The sequence below is a fragment of the Ambystoma mexicanum genome, chromosome 5p, assembly GCF_040938575.1.
Source record: "Ambystoma mexicanum isolate Mex_15411 chromosome 5p, UKY_AmexF1_1, whole genome shotgun sequence".
Lineage (NCBI taxonomy): Eukaryota > Metazoa > Chordata > Amphibia > Caudata > Ambystomatidae > Ambystoma > Ambystoma mexicanum.
Window position 1 is genome coordinate 307953032 of NC_090930.1, and position 20101 is coordinate 307973132.

Below are 20101 nucleotides of genomic sequence, written 5' to 3' on the forward strand. Positions count from 1 at the left end.
TGTGGGGAATCAGACCTTCGGTTGTGAAGATGTAGGCAAGAGTGGCAGATGTTTCTTGTCTTTCCCACGTAGGGATCTGTGGTTCAGAGTCTTGTAAAATCGCTGCATTGTATAAGTTTCTTGATTTCATTAATTTTGACCACGCCAAACCTCTCATCTGCCAAAGGGTGGGAAGCTGGTGCTCTTTCGGGTGTGGTCTGGATTTTGCACTTGGCGTTTAAATCTCCACAGATTATGATATTGTCCACCTCTAGATCCATGTTAATAGTGTCGATGGCATTGGCGACAGATTTGCAAAATTCTTTTGATGACGTTCTTTCAGGGTTCCAGTACAGATTAATTATTGCCAGGTCCGAGGCGGTCCATATGTCAAGATCTGGGTCGCGGCACTGCCATGAAGTTAACGTAACGAGCATGCCATAGGTTTCAATGATTTTTCTTTTTGGTGTTATTCCTGAGCCTATGCCAATGGCAGTTAGTAAACCCAAGGACGGCCTTCCCAGTAGCGACCTACAGGCTGGTGAAAGTTCGATTGCAAATCCATCTATTGTCGGTTGGTCCGTTAGCCAAGTTTCCTGTAAGCATAAGATGTCGAAATTTCCCAAGTTTACATCGCTGGGGCAGCTTAGATGATTATAACCTCTTGTATTCCATGATGCCATTACCAGTTCTTTTTCGGAGAACTTTCGTGCTGTTACCTCGATCGACTAGACAGGTTCTCGGAGGCTCCTTATTGGCTGCTATTTCTTTTGATTTCATCCAAAACTGTCTGACAGCCACTTCCAGGGTCCGTCAGACTTTTACGGTCTGATGAGTCTTTTGGTTTAAGCTATTTTCCTCCCGTTTATAAGTGCCAGACTTTCTTTCTGTGGGACTCTGGGGGATTTTGTATTGTTTATGATATTGGGTTCTCTGGCGGGAGCTTGTGAAATTCGTTGATGACTCATAGTTGGCGCCCTTTTTTCTTCTATATGCCTCTTCAGATCCTTTCTTCGTGCTCTGTTGCCAAGCTACTTGTCACCTCGGAGTTTCTTGCCATCGATTTTGGTTGTATAGGGCTTCAGTTCTTGAAACAGTGTGTCCTATTTGGTGAACCCCTCCTCCAGGTATCTTGGTCTGGTTGTTTAGATTTAGGCTTTGGTAGTGGAAGAAGGTTAAATACTAGTTGGTGCAGATCTTTTGTAATGTCTGTGGGGATTTCTGCTGGAGCTTTGTTTCTTATGTGGATATACGCTTTTGCTCTATATTCACGATGGTATGGTTCCACTAACTCAAAGTCATTGGTCGTCAGATGTTGAAGTTGCTGATTTTAGCCAAGGTTTTTAAAACCGTTTTTCTGTTCAGTACCATATAGTCTTCTTTGGCTGAAATTTGCTCGAGTTTGAAGATTGTGGTTCCTAACAATTTTTCTTCTGATTTCTTAGAACCTTGAGTCGTCCTGGGTTCATCGGCATGCCTTGTTGACCTATAGGCGTCTGGTCGATATTCTCGTCTGATTCCTGCAGTATTTGTCCAGCTTTCTCTTTGCTTGTATGGGCTCGCTTGGTTTAATCTTCGCGTATCTGGAGAAACCTCAATGGCCCTACTCGGCCGGACCCTCTGTTGTGGACTCTCGTCGCCACCTTCTGCTTCGTCGATGTAGAATGGCGACAAATTTTTTGTTTTTTGTTGAGGGTGCTAGTGGTAGTTTATCAACTGATTGGAGTGTTTTTAATATTACTGGTGGATCTTCTGAATTGTCAAGGTGCTAAGATAGATTCATTAATTCACTGCTTGCCTGGAATTCCTCGATCGTTTTAGGTGACTAGACCGGGCCCTGATGGACTACTGTGGAAGCCAGTATTGGTCGTGTTCGTTCTATCGGCCTTGTTTTTGGGTCTTCCTTTTTTCAGTTTCCTAGAACCAGCAGTTTTTGGGGTGACTGTACCCTTATTTGATTTGATGGAGTAATCAGTTCTGTTTTTTTCTGCTGGTTGCGTTTCTTTGGTGATTGGGTCTGATGGGAATCGGACACTGTTTGCTCTGTAGGAGGCCTTGGGTGAAATGTAGCGGCAGATTGCCGTGATGTTGTTTTTGAGAAAATAGGGGCCAGGTCCTTCTTTTTTGGCCCTTTGGTAGTTTGAGTCACCCTGGAGAATGTTGCAGCGGTGGTTTGAACCACATGGCGATTTTCCTTTAGCTTGTCTTCGAGTTTAGCAATTTTTATCTCCAAGGACGCCTGTGTTTTACTGGTTTTTGAGTAGAGGACTGTTATAAAGCCTTCGATGAAAGTCAATTTGGCCATCATTATGGCTGACATTGTGGTGCTATCCTTTAGGACCTCATTGATGGACTCGTAGAGTTTTGCAAATGGGTTTAGTGCTATTGTTGACATTATCGATAGTAGATCTACTTTTTTACTGGGAGACGCCTCCTGGGGAGAGGCTGAAATTTCTTTTAATCGTCTGATTTTGGCCAGAGTGTAGGCTCCCCTATCGCCGGATTGTTGGGTGGATCTGTCTCGGGGTCTTTTCTCTGTGGATATCAATTTGTCTTGAGGTTGGGCTAAATCCACTACTTGAGCCGCCTGGTAGGTGCACATTGATCCTTGTATATATGCTCTCGTCCATGCGTGGCGATCTTCTGTATGTCCAGCTACTATTATTGGGCAGGTCTGGTCACGTATGGGTGTGGTGGAAGCTGGTGAGCACACTGCCCCAAGGGCCAGCTGTACCACCAGTGTTTTTTCTGATTCATTGACTTTTAGAAGCCTGATACTTTCTGGAAGCCTTGGGGTGGAAGTTGGATGCGTTGAAGTTTCTGAAAGTTGTTTCTGGACTGGTGATTTGAGATTGATTCCAGTATTTGGTGCCTTTTGCACTGGTGATTTTGGCTTTGGCTCCAGCCGAAGACTAGTTGGATCGGTTTTGCGAGATTTATTTGCCAGAGGGGGATCTTGCACGGCCTCCAGGATCTCCGCATCGGAGAGCTCTGAATCTTGGTCCAGTTTCCTTTTATGTTGTTTCAAAAAATATTCTTTCAGGGAGGCCGATATCAGTGGGGTTTGAAAGCACTTTGACCCCCCTGTATTTTGGGGCCAACTTTTCGAAGTTTTTTTGTAAATATTTTGTTTGGTACAGGTTTTGTTTTCACCGTTCCTTTTGAGTTTGTTTCCTTTGATATAAAGTCAGAAGGATCATTTTCGTTTTGGTGAAGGTCACTGAGCATTCGGTGGATCGCCCCCTGACATAGAATTGGGGTCTTTAGTCGGCTCAACATGTATATAGTCTTCGGTGTTCTGATCCTGATTGGCTCTCCCTACTGACATTGGAGGGGAGTCTAGATGTTTGGATTTTTCATTGTAGCTTGTTTCAAAAGCTTCACCATCAGAGCTCCGCGATTCATATGTTATTGACTGATCGTCTTGATCAGATATCAAAGAGTCACTTGAGCCAATTCTTATGGCTGCAGCCTTAGTAGTGTTCAAGCCCTGGTTTCCAGTAGGAGGATTCGTACTTCTGTGTATCAGGGCTGTGGTTGCGAGCCTGTGCCGAGGGGATGCCTGAGCCTGCAATACCCCGTTAAAAAACGGGGGGAAATTTTGTGCCGATTTTGGTTCTGAAAGGCCAACGCCTGTTGCAAGGAGCGGGTTTTGTTTCCCCTGCCGTTCAGACCCCCGCCAAGGCCGTCCTCCGACAGTCTCAGGCGGGGAGCCACTCGTCAGTACGGTAGAACAGGCGGGGGGTTGAGGTGCTGTTTGAGGGCTCCCTAGCAACCCAGATTTATCAGACGGTCTGTTGTAATTTCCACTGCAGGTACCCGGACCTCAATGTTGACCAGCGTTGGTTCTGGGGCCGGCGCATCCTCCACTCGTGCCAGTCCTCGGCCTTGTTCTGGTTCTTCTCCTGATGTAATTCGAGGGGCAAGCGGACCCTCTGGAGATGATGGTTGATTTAGTAAAGATGACGTTACAAGTTTGATTTGTGCCTCGTTCTTCGGAGGCTCAGGGACTTTCGGGACTGTTTCTGGATGGTGGGCTAGCTGAGTCGGGGACAACGGGAGTCGTTGGAGCTGAGTCGCCCTCGCTTCCGTGACGCCCCCGGCTTCGTTTTGACAGTTTGTTGCTTCTCAAGCAGCGTTTCTCGGGATCGACCTCAATGGGGATAGGCAGTGCCATGTTGGTGAGAGGTCAGTCCGGAGAGTCAGGGGTACAGAGATACAGGGTACACAGGATCGGAACGGAGTGAAGAAGGAACAGTAGCCGGAGAAAGTAGATTGAAAGCACAATGGGGCTTAGGGGGCCCCTCACGGCAGTCCACAGTAAGATAGTGTGTTGGGTGCACAGGATGCACTATTCAGTTTGTTTCAGTAGTGCAAATGCACGATTTCTTTCTGTGGAGACACATGGGAGAGCAGAGAGGAAGAAGTAAAAAGGGGAGAGGCCCGCTTACCGCTCCTCCCGACTCCGGACACCAGACACACTGCTTGCACACCGCGCAGCGCCTCGTGCCTGTGCGGTGTTTATGTAGAAGGTGGAAAAGTTCTTCTGAGGAAATAGAAAGCGGACTGTAGTAGCTGATACTTCTTACTGGGCTGTAAAGCAAACTGACAGCAGTCTAAGAGCAGGAAAACAGCGGTCTGTCCTCACGTCCTCACCAGACACACTGCTTGCACACTCCGTCCATATTCATAAGTGTGCTATTCAAATATTATTTTGTTCATCAAAGTGTGATATATATATTGTTTAATTCTTCAAATAAATCTTTTAATTTGCAAAACAAACCTACTTCTTGGCTCAGTGAGGTCAGGGGGATTCAAAGAGAGGGGCGTTATATAAGGGTTCATCATCCAGATTTAAAGAACTTTGACATACAAATATATAAATAAGGGCTTCCCCATTGCGCATCCCATCCTAAGCATTGACTTAGCTGGATTGCTGGATTGAAGTCACTTACAAACTCAAACCGCTGGACGGATTTGCACCAAATTTGCGGCTTTTGAAAATTGTGTGTAAATCCATCCAGTAGTTTTTTTTTAAACGACCAAAAAGCAGGTTTCAAAAAATGTGTTATATCTATGTCCCTCCGCGGACACATTCCGCTGTTCGCTCCGCGGACGGGACACTGATTGGCTAATTGTCTTGCGTCATGTCCGCGGACATATGACGTGTTCGCCGATTGGCTGGGTTGAAGCGTGAGGTGCGTCGTATTGTTTTGATGCATCCGCCATCTTGGATCCGCGGACAGCACAGCGACGAACGGGGGAAAAATACAACTTTGGGGAGTGTGTTGGTGTGTAAGAGAGCTTGGGAGGGTGGTGGAGTAAGAGATGGGTCAAATGCTGTATTTGTTTAGGTGACAGGTGCCCCTGATGTGTTTGTCATGTCTGCGGTCAACGCGGCTGTCCACGGACATAAAAAAGGCACTTATGGCTATTTTACTTTAGTATGATATTGGTTTTGGGTTGTTAATACAGTGTTGATTGTATATAATATCCTGTATAAGTAGCCAATATAGCACAGTTAAAATGTTTGATTCTATGGGTGTGTTATGCTGCGGTGGTTGTGGCCAGGGCCCAGAATCTTGGGTGCATGGCCGAAGGAAAAGACTCTAGGCCCTGGTCACAACCACCGCAGCATAACACACCTATAGAATCAAACATCCACAAATCTCAAGTTTGTGTACTGTTTGATTGGTATAGTTTGTATGTGAAGTTTTGGCAAGTTATGCAATTAAGATTGTAGAGTTTGGTAACAAGCACTGCAGTATAACATATCCATGGAAGTAAACATTTTGGATTGTGATATATGGTTAGATGTTTGCTTCAATAGTTGTGTTATGGAGCAGTATTTGTGAGTTGAATTATTATATACTTACTGTTTGATATTTTGTGATTGGATATATTTTTTTCATGACTGGGGTAACTGGAGCAGATATTCTTTTTCAATTTCTGTGATAAAAGATCATGTTAGTGTAGGTAATTCATAATGAGATATTGCATTGCATAATAGACATTTCTGCATTATTTCAACCCTCATATTTAATAGTTTACAAACCAGTGTACTGTGCAATTTGCTCAGTTTTTGTGTTTGTTTATTAAATCGTTGGGTCTGCGGGGAAAGAAATCCATGCTGGATTTAAAAAGAAAACCTTTTTTTGTTATGGTACAATATATTTCTTTCTTTGTTTTCAGTGTTTATTTGTTGTTTCTGGCTAATGTTCTATCTGTTGGCTTGTTGGGGCTGTTTGATACTTGTTGGTGTATTCTAATTGTTTTCTTATATTGTTATGCTAATATTCTATCTTTTGGCTTGTTGCAGATTTTTTGGGGCAGTTAGATATCTGTTGGTGTATTCTAATTGGTTATAGTTTTCTAATTGAAGTTTTGTTAATGTTTATGCACAGATAAGTTATTAAATTTTGGTTTTACGAATATTAAATAAGCGTTTATAAGATTTGCTGGTAATCTCTGCTTTAGAGTAATGGTACTATCATTACATTTGAACCATCCAAAATCCTTTTTTATATATGCAGTGTAGTGACCTGCATTGGTTGTGGCTCCTGCGTGGTAGATTATACCTATTGCTGTGAAGGTTTTCTTACTAAGTGATACCTGACCATGTGTGAATCCAGTCACCTTGCAGTTCTTTTTGGTACCATCTGCATTGCAACGTAAAAGCATTAGTGTTACGTATTTACTATGGGTTTGTATTTGTAAGGTTGGGCGATTATCTGAATTGCAGGTAGTACATAATCTGCCATGGTTTGCATTTTGTACAAGTTGCTGAAATGGAATGGATTCACAGTTAGGTATTGATGCATACATGAAGCTTTCATTAGGGATTTGTTCCTGTGCCACATGGTTGCAGAGAGTGCATATACGTTTCCACATGTATGAAATCTGAAAGATTTCATTTATAGGCATGTTTTTGTTTTCCAGTACTTGTAGTAAGTACATTAGAAATTCTTATGGATCTTCTTGTGAGTTTAAAGTGAATTTGACCATTTCAGCACAGTAGTCCAATTCTTGTCTTATTCCATTATTCCGTAGGTGTTGTCAGGATTGTTGGTTGCATTTCTTTGAACGACTAACATTTACAAACACAATTGTTCTGTATTGTGTAAGTAAATGTTGTCAATAATTGGTGGCAATTGGAATGGAATATTTATTGCTACATTTGCGTAGCAATTTACACCAGTTATATTTGAGAATTTGAATGGACCTGATAGTTCTGTGTCCAAGTCATTTTTTCGGAGTGTGTGCTGCTTCTTTGAAGAAGTACCAAGTTAGTTTCAGCAGTAGATTCTTCTTTGGTTGTATTAATTGATTAAGTATTAGCTTCTTTTACTCTCTTTGGAGGATTTGCAGTGAGATGCGGTTTCGTTTCTGTTTGAAGTAGTTTTATTTTAAAATGTTTTGCTTTTTGTGGAACAGGATAGCTTTTTAGATGGGGGTGTACAGTGAACATAGTCTATTGTATTCTAGAATGCAAGGAATATCAGCATTTACTTTACTTGCATCAAAGTTGATTAGAAAAAGACCGTCAAGTGTATGTAAGTGTGGGGGCGCTGTTGAGCAGCCTGCAAGATGGCCGCTTAGTGTTTGAGCTCCACGCCTAGCCGCCTTCTATCCGGCTACATCTGCGGTTCCCTGCCTGATCCTGTAACCCTGCCTCGGACAAACGACAGCTGCTGCTGGGGGCGCTCTGCACGCCGAATCCCGGAGGAAATCGGACACCGGGTGCCCGTAATCTGCCTACGTGCTACGCGGGCGGCGGCGCGGCCCAGTGCCATTGGAAGTTTCCCGAGTGCCTCGGGCCTCGAGTGGGCGCCCGCCGTCGCCCCCATCGCTGCTGGTTCGCGCCTGCGCCTCGGGCGCGGCTCCTCTTCGCCACTGGACCGGAGTTCCTGCTGTCTCCGCCTGCCCGCCCCTCCCGTGGGAGGAACATTTCCGCGCCGGCCGCCGGGCCGCGGCTGGGGGCGTGGGCTGAGCGGGCCTGCGGTGGTGCTGCCGCGGTCTGGATCGGGCCTACTGCACGGCGGGCTATGAGGTGAGGTCTAGGGGCGGCTGTGCCTTTCCGTCTTCCCAGCGCGATGACCTGTTGTGGCCTGGATGCACTGTGCGCGGCCCTCCCTGCTGGGGTCTGCATTGGGGCCTCACCCCGCTCCTGAGCTGCACTATACCTCCTGTTGGGTGTGTGAACTGCACCACACCCAACTGACTCTCGCTTGCCTGGCCCTGCTCACCCCTCGCCACTTCGAGCGTCCCCGCCACTAGCGGTGGACTATACCTCACCGGGCCTTTCTCCGGCTCCGCGGCACCTCCGCCGCGCACCTCGCCTCCTCAGCGCCCCAACCACTTCTGGCCTGCACGCTGCTCGTTCTGGTGGAGACCACCACGGGGACTGCGCTGGGAGGGCTGCTGTTCCCTCTGGTGAGCCCTACATTTGGTAAATACTCTTAATTCCCACGCATATGGACTTCTCTCCTCCCGGCTCAAGGGCTTTACCGACCTAGGCCTACTTGGCCACCTCCTACGTGCCCATAGCAGCACGTTCCGCTGTATCTGGCTACCCTCAATTTGGCGTCTCCCCTCTCACTCTCTTCAACCGACCATGTCGAATCGCTCTAAGAGCGGCACTAGAGGGGGGGCCATGGACAAATTTAAGAAGGCGGTCCCTCGTTCCAAGGGGGGCCACGCATCAACTACGCCGGAGGAACCTGATACAGAGCTGAGTTCCGGTGCTCCTTCCCCCGATCTCACTGCCATGATGGAATCGATGGCCAAAAACTTTGCCTCCTTTCATGAGAAGCTTGACGACATCAATGCTAATGTGGCCTCGCTTAAAACACGTGTCGATCAGGCTGGCTCCAGAATTACGGAGGCCGAGAATCGGATCTCGACCAATGAGGATGTGATACACACACTACAGGACACTGTGGCTGCCTTGTCGCGCGACATGAAGAACGTAAAGGCCAAATGCGATGACTTGGAATCCCGCTCCCGTAGAAACAACTTACGCATCATTGGGGTCCCTGAAACCGCCCTGAAGGGTCGAATGGAGGAGGCGGTCGAGCGTCTGCTTAAGGACTTGCTTGGTGACCCGGTCCTTTCCCCTTACTTTACTGTTGAGCGAGCTCACCGGGCCTTGTCCCCGCGCCCCAGGCCTGGCGATATCCCCAGGCCCATTATAGCCAAGATCCTCAATTACCGGGACAGGGACCTCATCCTCCGCCTGGCACGCGAGAAGGGTGAGCTGTGCTTGGAGTCTAATACTATCCGAATCTTCCCGGACTTCTCAATTGCTGTGCAGCAGGAGAGGCGTCCGTTCCTCGGCGTCAAGAAGATGCTGCGGGAGCGCAATGTCCCATATGCCATTTTATTTCCTGCCAGACTCAAAATCACCCACAGGGGCAAACTCTTTTTCTTTACCATCCCTGAGGAGGCGGCAACATTTATTGAAATGGAGATACCGCTCCCGGGCCCTGGTGATGTCATTGCTGATGAGAATTGACGGGGTGTTGGGGAGTGGGTTTACTCGCTGCATTTGCTGTCTTTGTAATTACAATATCTCACTGTGATGGTCTATGCACCCGTTACTGCCAGGGTTGTAATGCCCAGCCCCAGTCTTTCTTGGGACTGGAATGACACTTTACATAAGACCTATATTGTAATGTTTTGCAGCCCAATTGTTATGTTTTCCTCCCTCGATGGTACCACTACGAGACCCCCATCTCGTCAAGATCGCTCCAGATCCCCACTCAGGGGACACATGGGGTAGATGCTATTTGACTGTTGACACTGGTCTGGTAGTTGCGGAACCGCAGGGACTTGCATGCTGTCCCCGCATTCCCGCTTGCGGGCGGGGACTTGCGCCAGAAGTCCACTACTACTGTTTGTTTGGTAACAGAGCCGTTGGCTCTAAGCGTGCTAGTGCGTGGCAACGGCGCACCCCATTGCGATTGCACTGTTCTTCTCTGTTCTGCGGGAATGGGTTGGCCCCCGTTGGGCCCTTGGGAAGTTCTGGCCAGGTTGGGGTTGGCCTATCTTTGGGTGGCTAAGGGTGGGTGATGGGTACACTGCTGATTTGCGGTTGGTGGTGCGGGTGGGGGGTGGGAAGGGGGCTGTTTTTTCAAAAGGCACACAAGGTTTCGCGGGGCGCATACTGAGGGGGCACAAGCGCGCATGCTGTCCTAACTACGGGAGCCCACACAGCCACTTGGGCTGGGACGTTCACTGAGGATGAATATTTCGGCTGAATATGGCTACAATTGAAACGCCTACTGTCATAATGTCCAGGAATGTTCGGGGATTGAGCAACCATACCAAAGCCCGCAAGATCATGGCGTATGTCAACAGGCATAACTCTAGGATCCTGCTACTGCAGGAGACACACTCCAATGGTCTTATACCAAGGGCACTTGCCCCATCTTGGGGTCCCGCCAGATTTTTCACTTCCTACTCCACGCAATCTAGGGGGGTTCTCACGCTTATCCATAAATCAATTAAGTTTGGACTTCATAAAAGCTACATCGACCCCGAGGGCCGCTGCGTCATACTACACTGCACACTAGTCAATAGGGAATACCTGCTTGTCAACACCTACTGCCCCAATGTGGATTCACCGGAATTCTTTGACGCAATAGCCACCATACTCCTGGGTTTTGTGGGAGTGCACATTATATGGGGAGGAGACCTAAACCTTATATTGGACACCGTCTTAGACAGAACATCCACGATTCCTAGGGCAGTCTCTCGCCGCAGGTTACGGGGCCATATGCAATCCCTAAACATTTGTGACGCCTGGAGGACTCTCCACCCGCAGACACGTGAATACACCTACTACTCATCTGTGCATGACAGTTCGTCCAGGATAGATCTGTTTTTGGTTTCCGGTGGGGTGATGGGCGGGGTGGAGGGCGCGGGCATTTTGGCCCGCACGCTCTCGGATCACGCTCCAATCACACTGTCCCTGAGACTGGGCACTCCTGTTCCAACGGTCAGCACTTGGCGCTTTAAGTCTGAGGCCCTAAAAGACATTGTGTTTAAGGCCGAAATACTAGCGGATATCGAGTCGTTCTTCGAACTTAACTCACTCCATGATACGACCGCCGCGGTTCGGTGGGAGGCCTTCAAGGTATATATAAGGGGCATGTCCATCTCCCGGGAGGCCGGGGTGCTGAAGGCCATTAGAACTGCCCTGGGGCAATCTGAGACCAAATTGAAACAACTTGAGCAACGCGCCATTACCGGCTCTGACCCCTCTATTCTTGCCCAGATCTCCAACGAACTCCAAGTATATAATACACTGGCCACCTCCGAAGTCCGTTATTTCAGCCGCCCCCAGGCCGCCAGGAGATATGGGGAGGGCGACAGACCTGGGAAAACGCTCGCGACCCTGGTTAGGGGGGAATTGGGCCGTACACAGATCTCCTCCATTAAAGATCGTAATGGTGACGCTCAGTGGGCGGACCCGAAAATACTAGAGACATTCACTGAGTTTTATAGCTCCCTCTATTCCCAGCCCGCAGAGCACTCCGAGCAGCATATGCGCGACCTCCTCGGGCAAATCCCCACTACAGAAATTTCCCAACAGACTAGGGACCAGTTAGACTCCCCGATCTCGTTAGACGAGATAGTGTCGTCCATCTCGGACTTGCCCAAAGGCAAGGCGCCTGGCCCCGACGGCCTTACTGCCGACTTCTATCAGGAGCACATAGCTGTCCTAGCCCCTCGTTTGTTCGAGGTATGGAACGAGGCACTACAAACCTCCATCCTTCCCCCCTCCATGCGGGAAGCGGTAATCACGGTGTTGCTCAAACCGGGTAAGCCTGAGGACGAGTGTGGGTCATACAGACCCCTTTCCCTCATGAACCTTGACACAAAGATCTTTGCTAAAATCATTGCCAACCGTTTCTTGCCAATCATGATGCACCTTGTGCATGAGGATCAGGCAGGCTTTGTCCCGGGCAGGTCCAGCTCCCACAACATCAGGAGACTGTTTAATGTCATGTGCCGCATAGATCAAGACGCCCAGGCTGTAGCGGTTACGTTGGACACCCAGAAAGCCTTTGACATGGTCTCTTGGAAATATATGTGGCTGGTCCTTGAGACAATGGGTGTTGGCCCCAACATGATAGGGTTCATTAGACTTTTGTACACATCCCCTGTGGCGCGTGTTCGTGTTAACTCTCTTACATCTGAGATTTTCACGCTATCCAGAGGCACCCGGCAGGGCTGCCCCTTCTCTCCGATTCTCTTCGCACTAGCGATTGAACCGATGGCTGACTACGTACGCTCAAGACATTCTCGCAAGGGAATAAGATTGATAGAGGAGCCTGAAATCATATCCCTATATGCAGACGACGTCCTACTTTACATCAGAGATCCCACAACTCACCTCAATCCCATATTGAGAGACATCACTCGCATCGGTACACATTCCGGCTTTACGATCAATTACTCCAAGTCTGAGATCTTCCCGCTCACTAAAACCACCACACACCCCACTTCTGAATATCCTCTGCGCTGGGCCCCTAACGGTATTAAATACCTGGGAGTACATATATCCCTCACTAAACCCACCCTACTCACCGATAATTACTCTGCGGTAGCGCGGACAGTTGAGGCTAAAATTTCACGATGGCGCACTCTCCCGTTGTCCGTCGCGGGTCGACTGTCCCTGATCAAAATGATCCTCCTCCCCAAGCACCTGTACACCTTTAGTAACGTGCCCCTATGGCCTGGGAAGGCATACTTCACTAAGCTTCACACGCTCTGCGCACAGTTCCTCTGGCACTCTGGTGCGGTGCGCAAGAAGTGGACTGACATGGCACTCTCGTATAGACGGGGGGGCATGGCTGCTCCTGACCTTGCTACATATTGGTTCGCGGCTCATGCCCAGTACGCCACCCACTGGTGCCCCAGGGCGCCCTCACGTTAAGCTGGAACGGCTGGCATCCTCAGGTATTAACCTGATGACCCTAGTGCTGCACCGACACTATGCACCGGACTCCCCCTTTGACCCCATAGCCGCGACCTTGTTCGCTTGGTCGCACATATTAAGCCCATCAGCTGGGACTTCCCCGTATTACAAGTGGCTGCCCGTGTGGGCCTTCTCGGGGCTGGAACCAACGCTTGATGTGGCCTTGACTCGCCACTGGGAAGCTTTGGGTTATAGGGCATTGTCTGACTTCTATCCAGAGGGCAAATTTATAGATCCCCAGACTTGAAGGCCGGGTCACACTAGATCTCCCTTAGAGACCCTTCAATACTATAGGCTTCGCGCTGCGTTCCGCACTATGTGGCCCTCCTTCCCAGACGAACCCCCAGACGACCCGGCCTTAGCGTACATTGCCAACTCGGGCGGGGCACGGGGCGTTGTCTCATCCCTGTATCACATCTTGCAGGATGCCTCCCCTGCTCCGGTTCTTGGGGCACGTGACAAATGGGCTGATGAGTTGGGTCTAGAGATACCTGATGGGTTGTGGGAAAGCATGTGTCTCCACACCAAAAGAGTCTCCTTCAACTTCCGCTTTCGGGCCATGCAGTATAAACTCCTCAACAGGCTATACTACACACCTCACAAGACTTCTGGGTTTGCGCGCTCCGAGGTGCGCCTCTGCCCGCGCTGCAGGGCCACAGATGCTGATCACCTTCATATGTTCTGGTCCTGTCATAAGCTGTCCGATTTCTGGGAAGGGGTCATGAACACACTCAGTGCAGTAACTGAGACCACTATTGATCCCGGTCCTCTGGCAGTTTTATTCGGGGTTTGGAGCACCGAGAAACTAAACGCCTGAAAAAGTTTTTAGATATAAGTTGCATGATCGCCAAGAAGTGTATACTCCAGAACTGGAGGTGCTCCTCTCCTCCGACCCCTCAGAGATGGTTGGGTCTGCTCACATGGTCGCAGAACTGCGAGGAGGACTATTTGGTTACGCTGCCTGCCCGTTCTCGTCCCAAGAACATTTGGAGTGAATTCACTACATACCTCAACAATCAGTCCGACGCCGCATCGAGATCTTGTCCATCCCCGGCATCCACCCATGCATTGTGATCTTCTCCCGTCTCCTCCTTTGTTTGTAAATTATTCTAATCATTGCTGTAAAGATGTTAAAGTGGCCGCTAGCTGCTTTACGAGCCACTCGCTTCATATGCTTGTTGTCCCGATGTTTGTACCCTGTGAACCTCTGCCAATAAAAATAAAAGTTTAAAAAAAAAAGTGTATGTAAGTGTGATAGTGCTACATGGCTCATGCCTTCTTTAAAGACTGTGTTCCCAATATCTATCAATGCTTTATCTAGAGTAAGACCTTATAATTTGTGAATGGTGACAGCGTATGCTAAAGTTAGAGAAAATTGTTCTCTGCGTATATACATGTCTTTGAAAAGAAGGAATCGGGCTGTTGAGCGTCCTATCCTTTTAACTTCTGATAGTTTGTCAAAGAGAATATTGACAAACTGAATGTTGTTGTCACATGGGTAGGTTTGAAAGCCAACAACGGTACCAAGTGCTCCATTAACTAGTCCTTGCTCCACGTCAAGTTTATGGACAATCCTCCTTTGATTTATCTATCACAGTACTCCACAAGCAGTGCACAGATCAAAAGATCTCTACACAAGAATTGGAAAATCACCAGATTAGACCCACAACTCATCACTTTGTTCCCGAAACCTCCACTAATGGCTTACTATAGAGGGAGGAACTTACGGGATTCATTAGTCAAAGCGGAGAGAACGACCACGACACAACAACGGTTATTACTAAAATCTAAGAAAGGGACATTTCCCTGTTTAAACTGCAGTCAGTGCAACAATGTTCAGAAAGGTTCAACAATAAAACATCCTTATACAGGTCAAAAAATTAATTTACAATATTACGCGACTTGTGAAAACAAGTGTGTGATATATTGACTAATTTGCCCATGTGGCAAGTATTATGTTGGCCAGAAATTGGACGAGTGAAAGATCGTATATCTGAACATAAGTCGAATATTAGAACTGGCAATATAAAATCACCAGTCACAAGAAACTTTTTCGAGATCACCATCATACAATTTCACAACTGAAATTCGTGGTCCTCAAGACCATTACACGACCAGCGAGAGGAGGCAACTTACAACAAATACTGTCTCGCAGAGAGATGTTTTGGGTACATAAATTGGATGCCCTGGTACCCAAAGGCATGAATGAAGAGTGTTCTTTGAATGTGTTTTTGTAAACAAATGATAACATGTAAACAACATGTATAGACTATAACATGGTGGCCAGGACACGAATATTTAGAAAATGGCAAATTGTTAAAATGTGGATACATATATCATGACACCAATAAGATTTTAATCATGTTAACCAGAAACATGTCATGATTGTGGGATAATGGAAAGAGAATCTAAATTTAATTAAATGGCCTTTTACACAGAGGCACTACGATTCCCAGAATTCCGTGTGGTCATGTGATTAGCATCACACCACTTATCAAGATAACACGTATTAGTAAACTGATTCCAACTTAATAAAATTGCAAAGAAGCACACCTGGTGAACTCACTGAGAAGCATAGGCAAACATAGGCGAGAATTCCGTGCAGTCGTGCGATTTATATCACATGACTATTCAATATAATATGTATTAGTGAACAGGTTTGAGTCTTATAGAAATGCAAAGAAGCATATCTAGCGAATACACTGAGAAGGAACAAGTTACTTACCTGTAACTGTTGTTCTCCAGCATGGGTCTGGCATGGATTCACATGCTCATGAATATTCCCCGTCGTCAGGCTGGGAATCCTCGGTAAAGAAAAAAAAAAAACAGTATCAGTTTTGTTTCTGATCTGTCTTTCGTAGTAATAACCAATCACTGGTCTCTGCGTCATACTGACCACAGCCAATGACTGCCCTCTACCTAAGCACCGCCTCTGGCAGCCATCTTCAGATTTGGAAGCACGTGAAGTGGCAGTATGACCAAGTGAAGAGCCGCAGAGGGGTAGGCGGGAGGGTTCGCATATGAATCCATACCAGACCCAGGCTGGAGAACAACAGTTACAGGTAAGTAACTTGTTCCTTCTCCAGCATGGGGTCTGGCATGGATTCACATGCTCATGAATAAAGAATACATAGCAGTACACACATGCACAACCACGGGAGGTGGCAAAGGCTCAACATTAAGCATTACATCAAACTCAACATTAAGCATCTTACCTCCTCACCAGGCTCACCTCAGGAGAACAGGTTGCGCAGCACTGCTTGGCCGACCCTGGACTCCTCCCTGGAATCCCGATCGACGCAGTAGAATTTCGTGAAGGTGTGCGTCGACCTCCACGTAGCAGCCCTACATATGTCCAGCAGGGGCACACCAGAAAGGAACGCCGTGGTAGCTGCGATCGCTCTGGTGGAATGGGCTCTCGGACGGCCAGGCAGCGGTCGGTTTGCCAACCGATGACAGTACATGATACAGCCGGAGAGCCATCTGGAAATGGAAGCCTTCGAGAGAGCCTTCCCCTGATTGACAGGTCCAAAGTTCACAAAGAGTTGTGACGTCTTCCGAAAACACTTTGTGCGGTCCACGTAGAACTTCAGCGCTCTAGCCACATCCAGCGAGTGCAAAGTCCTCTCAGCCGGCGACGAAGGCGACGGAAAAAACACAGGCAACACCAAGGGTTTGTTGAGATGGAAGTCCGACGGTACCTTGGGCATGAAGGAGGGGTGCGTCCTGAGCACTACCCTCGTGTCGTGAAAAGTCAAGTACGGGGCCTTGCAGGAAAGGGCCTGGATCTCTCCCACCCGTCGTGCGGAGGTGATGGCCACAAGAAACGCTGTTTTCCACTACAGAAACTTCAACGGGGCCGAGTGCAGAGGCTCGAACGGAGGTCCCATGAGCTTGGTCAGCACCACGTTGAGCTCCCACGCCGGGGCCGGAGCCTTCACCGGCGGGAACGATCTGAACAGTCCCTTCATGAACTCTTTCACCAGACGATGAGACCACAAGGACGTCCGCCCCGTGGTTCTGGTGTATCGGGAGATCGCAGCAAGATGAATCTTGATGGACGTGTGTGCCAGACCAGCTTTGGCCAGCGTCAGCAGGTACGGCAGTACCTGGGGAGCCGTAATCCGTAGAGGGTTAATCTTCTGTGCGTGGCACCAGACAGAGAACCTCTTCCATTTGTGTCCGTAGCATTTAAGAGTCGAGGACGCCCTGGCCTTTGCAAGAACCTCTCTGCAGTCGGCCGGTATGTCGTATCCCCCAAACTCTAGCGCTGCAGGAGCCAGGCCTGCAAGTTCAGCGATTTCGGGTCGTGGTGGAGGATGGCGCCTCCTTCCCTGGAGAGTAGATCCGCGTCCACCGGCAGCTTGATTGGCGGGACGCTGACAAGTCCAGAAGGTCCGGGAACCATATCTGCCTCGGCCACGCAGGTGCGACGAGGATCATCCTGCACCGTGACCTCTTGAGCTGGTTGACGAGCCGGATTAGCAGTGGCAAAGGAGGGAACGCGTAGAGGAACAGGCCCTCCCAGGGGAACGAGAAAGCATCGCCCATGCTCCTCGCCTGGGGAAACCTGCTGGCGAACCTCCGGCACTTGGAGTTCGTCGCCGTCGCGAACAGGTCGATCTGGGGTGTGCCCCACCGTCGGAAGAGGCGATCCACTAGATCCTGCCGTAGTTCCCACTCGTGGCACGAGCGCAGCTCCCTGCTGACTGAGTCGGCGATGGTGTTTTTTATCCCTGCCAGATGAAACGGCACCAGAAACATCCTTTGGGCGACGGCCCAATGCCACAGGTCCTGCGCCTCCTTGGACAGTGCTGGGGACCTGGTTCCGCCCTGTTTCCTGATGTAAAACATGGTGGTGGTGTTGTCGGTGAAGATCCTCACCACCTTGCCCTTGAGGGACGGAAGGAAGGACCTGAGGGCCCAGAACACTGCACGGAGCTCCAGGACGTTGATATGGAGGGACTTCTCCGTCGGGAGCCAAAGGCCTCTCGCGTGCAGATATTCGGTGTGCGCTCCCCACCCTTCCAGGGAGGCATCCGTGGTCACTGTCTCCTGGTGGTCTGGAAGTCCATGCCCGCCGTCAGATGCGCGCGGGTGCCCCACCACCGGACCGCTCGGCGGAAACTCTCGTCGAGTGTGATCCTCTCCTCGAAGCCGCCCGTCGTTTGGACCCAGCGCGTCCAGGAACTCCTGCAACGGGCGCATCCGGAGCCTGCACATGGGAATGAGGTAGATGCAAGAAGACATCATTCCGAGGAGGGACTTGATCGACCTCACCTTGGCCGCGTCGGAAACCAACATCCGCTGTACCTTGCCCAGGATGGACCTGGTCCTTTCCTCCGACGGGGAGGCCAGAAGGTACACTGTGTCGAGCTTCGCTCCCAGAAACAGTGCGTTTTGCGCGGGTACCAGGTGGGACTTGGCATAGTTCACGGAGAATCCCAGGTCCGTGAGAAGTTAGACGGTCCTTGCCGTGTGCTCCACGGCGAGCTCCCTCGTCTTGGCTCGGATGAGCCAGTCGTCCAGGTAGGGGTAGACGTGGATCCCCTCGCGGCGCAGCTGCGCCGCCACCGGTGCAAGGCACTTGGTGAATACCCTCGGTGCCGACCGTAGTCCGAAGGGGAGGGCTTTGAACTGGTAGTGACGCCCTTAGACCACAAACCTGAGGAATTTTCGGTGCCCCTTTAGGATGGGAATATGGAAGTAGGCATCCTCCAAATCCAACGATGACAGGAAGTCTCCCTCCTCCAGCTGACCCAGGACGTGCTGGAGGGTGACCATCCGGAACTTCTGTGCCTTGATGAACTTGTTCAGACGTCGCAGGTCTAGGATGGGGCGCCATCCTCCCGTCTTCTTCTTCACGAGGAAGTATCTCGAGTAAACTCCGGAGCCCCGAAGCCTCTTTGGGACGAGTTCGATGGCGGCCTTCCCGAGCATCGCCCTTACCTCCAGGAGAAGCTGAGGGACGTGAAGCTCTTTCCTGGCCACGGGGGGGACGCGCGGGCACCTTCTTTGAAACTCGAGCGCGTGGCCCCGGGCTAAGGCGTCCAGCACCCAACGGTCGGTGGAGATGGACTCCCACACGCTGATGAAGCTCGCCAGCCGGCCTCCCACCGGGGTGCTTCGGTGGGGGCCCGACCCCACGGCCGGTTCAATCCTGTTTCGACGAGGCTTTGCCGCCTTGACCTCCTTGGCGACGACGGCGGGGTCCGGCAGACTTGCCTCGTCCTCTGTAGGCCTCCTGAGACGACGAGCGGGCCGCTTGACGGTAGGTGGAGAAACCGCTGCCGGAACCTTGGGAGGCGCCCTTGCCTCCGCTGCTCCGAAAGGGCGTCCGTCGTTGCTGCAGAACCCCAAGGGCCCGGGCCGTCTCAGTGTCCGCTTTAATGGCCTGAAGGGAATCGTCCACTGTTTTCCCAAACAGGTTGTTCCCATCGAACGGCATGTCCAGGACTCTGGTCTGTACGTCATGACGGAAGTCCGTAGCCTTGAGCCATCCACGCCGCCTAAGGCACACGCCGTTGCCCAACTGGCGAAACCCAGTGTCGGCGATGTCCGTCGCAATAGTGATGGCGTGGTCCGACACCACCTCACCTTCCTGTAGGATCTCCAGGGCATTCGCCCTCTTGTCGTCCGGTAGGAAGTCCAGCAGGGGGGCCAGTTTGTACCATAGCTCCCTGTCGTAGCGGGCCACGATAGCCAAGGCGTTGGCCGCTTTAATCGTCGTCGCTGCAGACGAGATGACCCTGCGTCCCATAGCGTCCAATTTCTTTCCCTCGCCGTCCGGTGGGGAAGTCGATGTGGAGGCCGCACCCCCCCCCGCTTTCTTCCTGGCCGCCGCGGAGACGACGGAGTCCGGGGTAGGCTGCGCCCGGAGGCACAGGGGGGCCGCGTCCGGGACCCGGTACTTCTTCGCGTACTGGTCTCTTCTAGCTGGCGTCGTGGAAGGGTTCTTGAGGAGGGCGAGGCCCTCATCCCAAATGTAGTCCAGTAGAGGCACCGCAAGGACCGTCTTCCTCTTGGCCTCGCGCCGTTGATAAAGGAATCCTTCCTTTTTCTTCTCCTCAGGGCAGAGTTGGAAAAGCTCGGATGCCCTGGCGATCATGGAGTGGAACGATCCAATCTCGTCGGGCG

General features: G+C 50.1%; 1 protein-coding gene across 2 annotated transcripts in view; it reads right to left on the bottom strand.

Annotated features, from left to right (window-relative positions):
* MTM1 (myotubularin 1) overlaps positions 1-20101 on the bottom strand; it is a 1347122-nt gene that overhangs the window by 462829 nt on the left and 864192 nt on the right. The gene's annotated exons all lie outside the window — the stretch shown is intronic.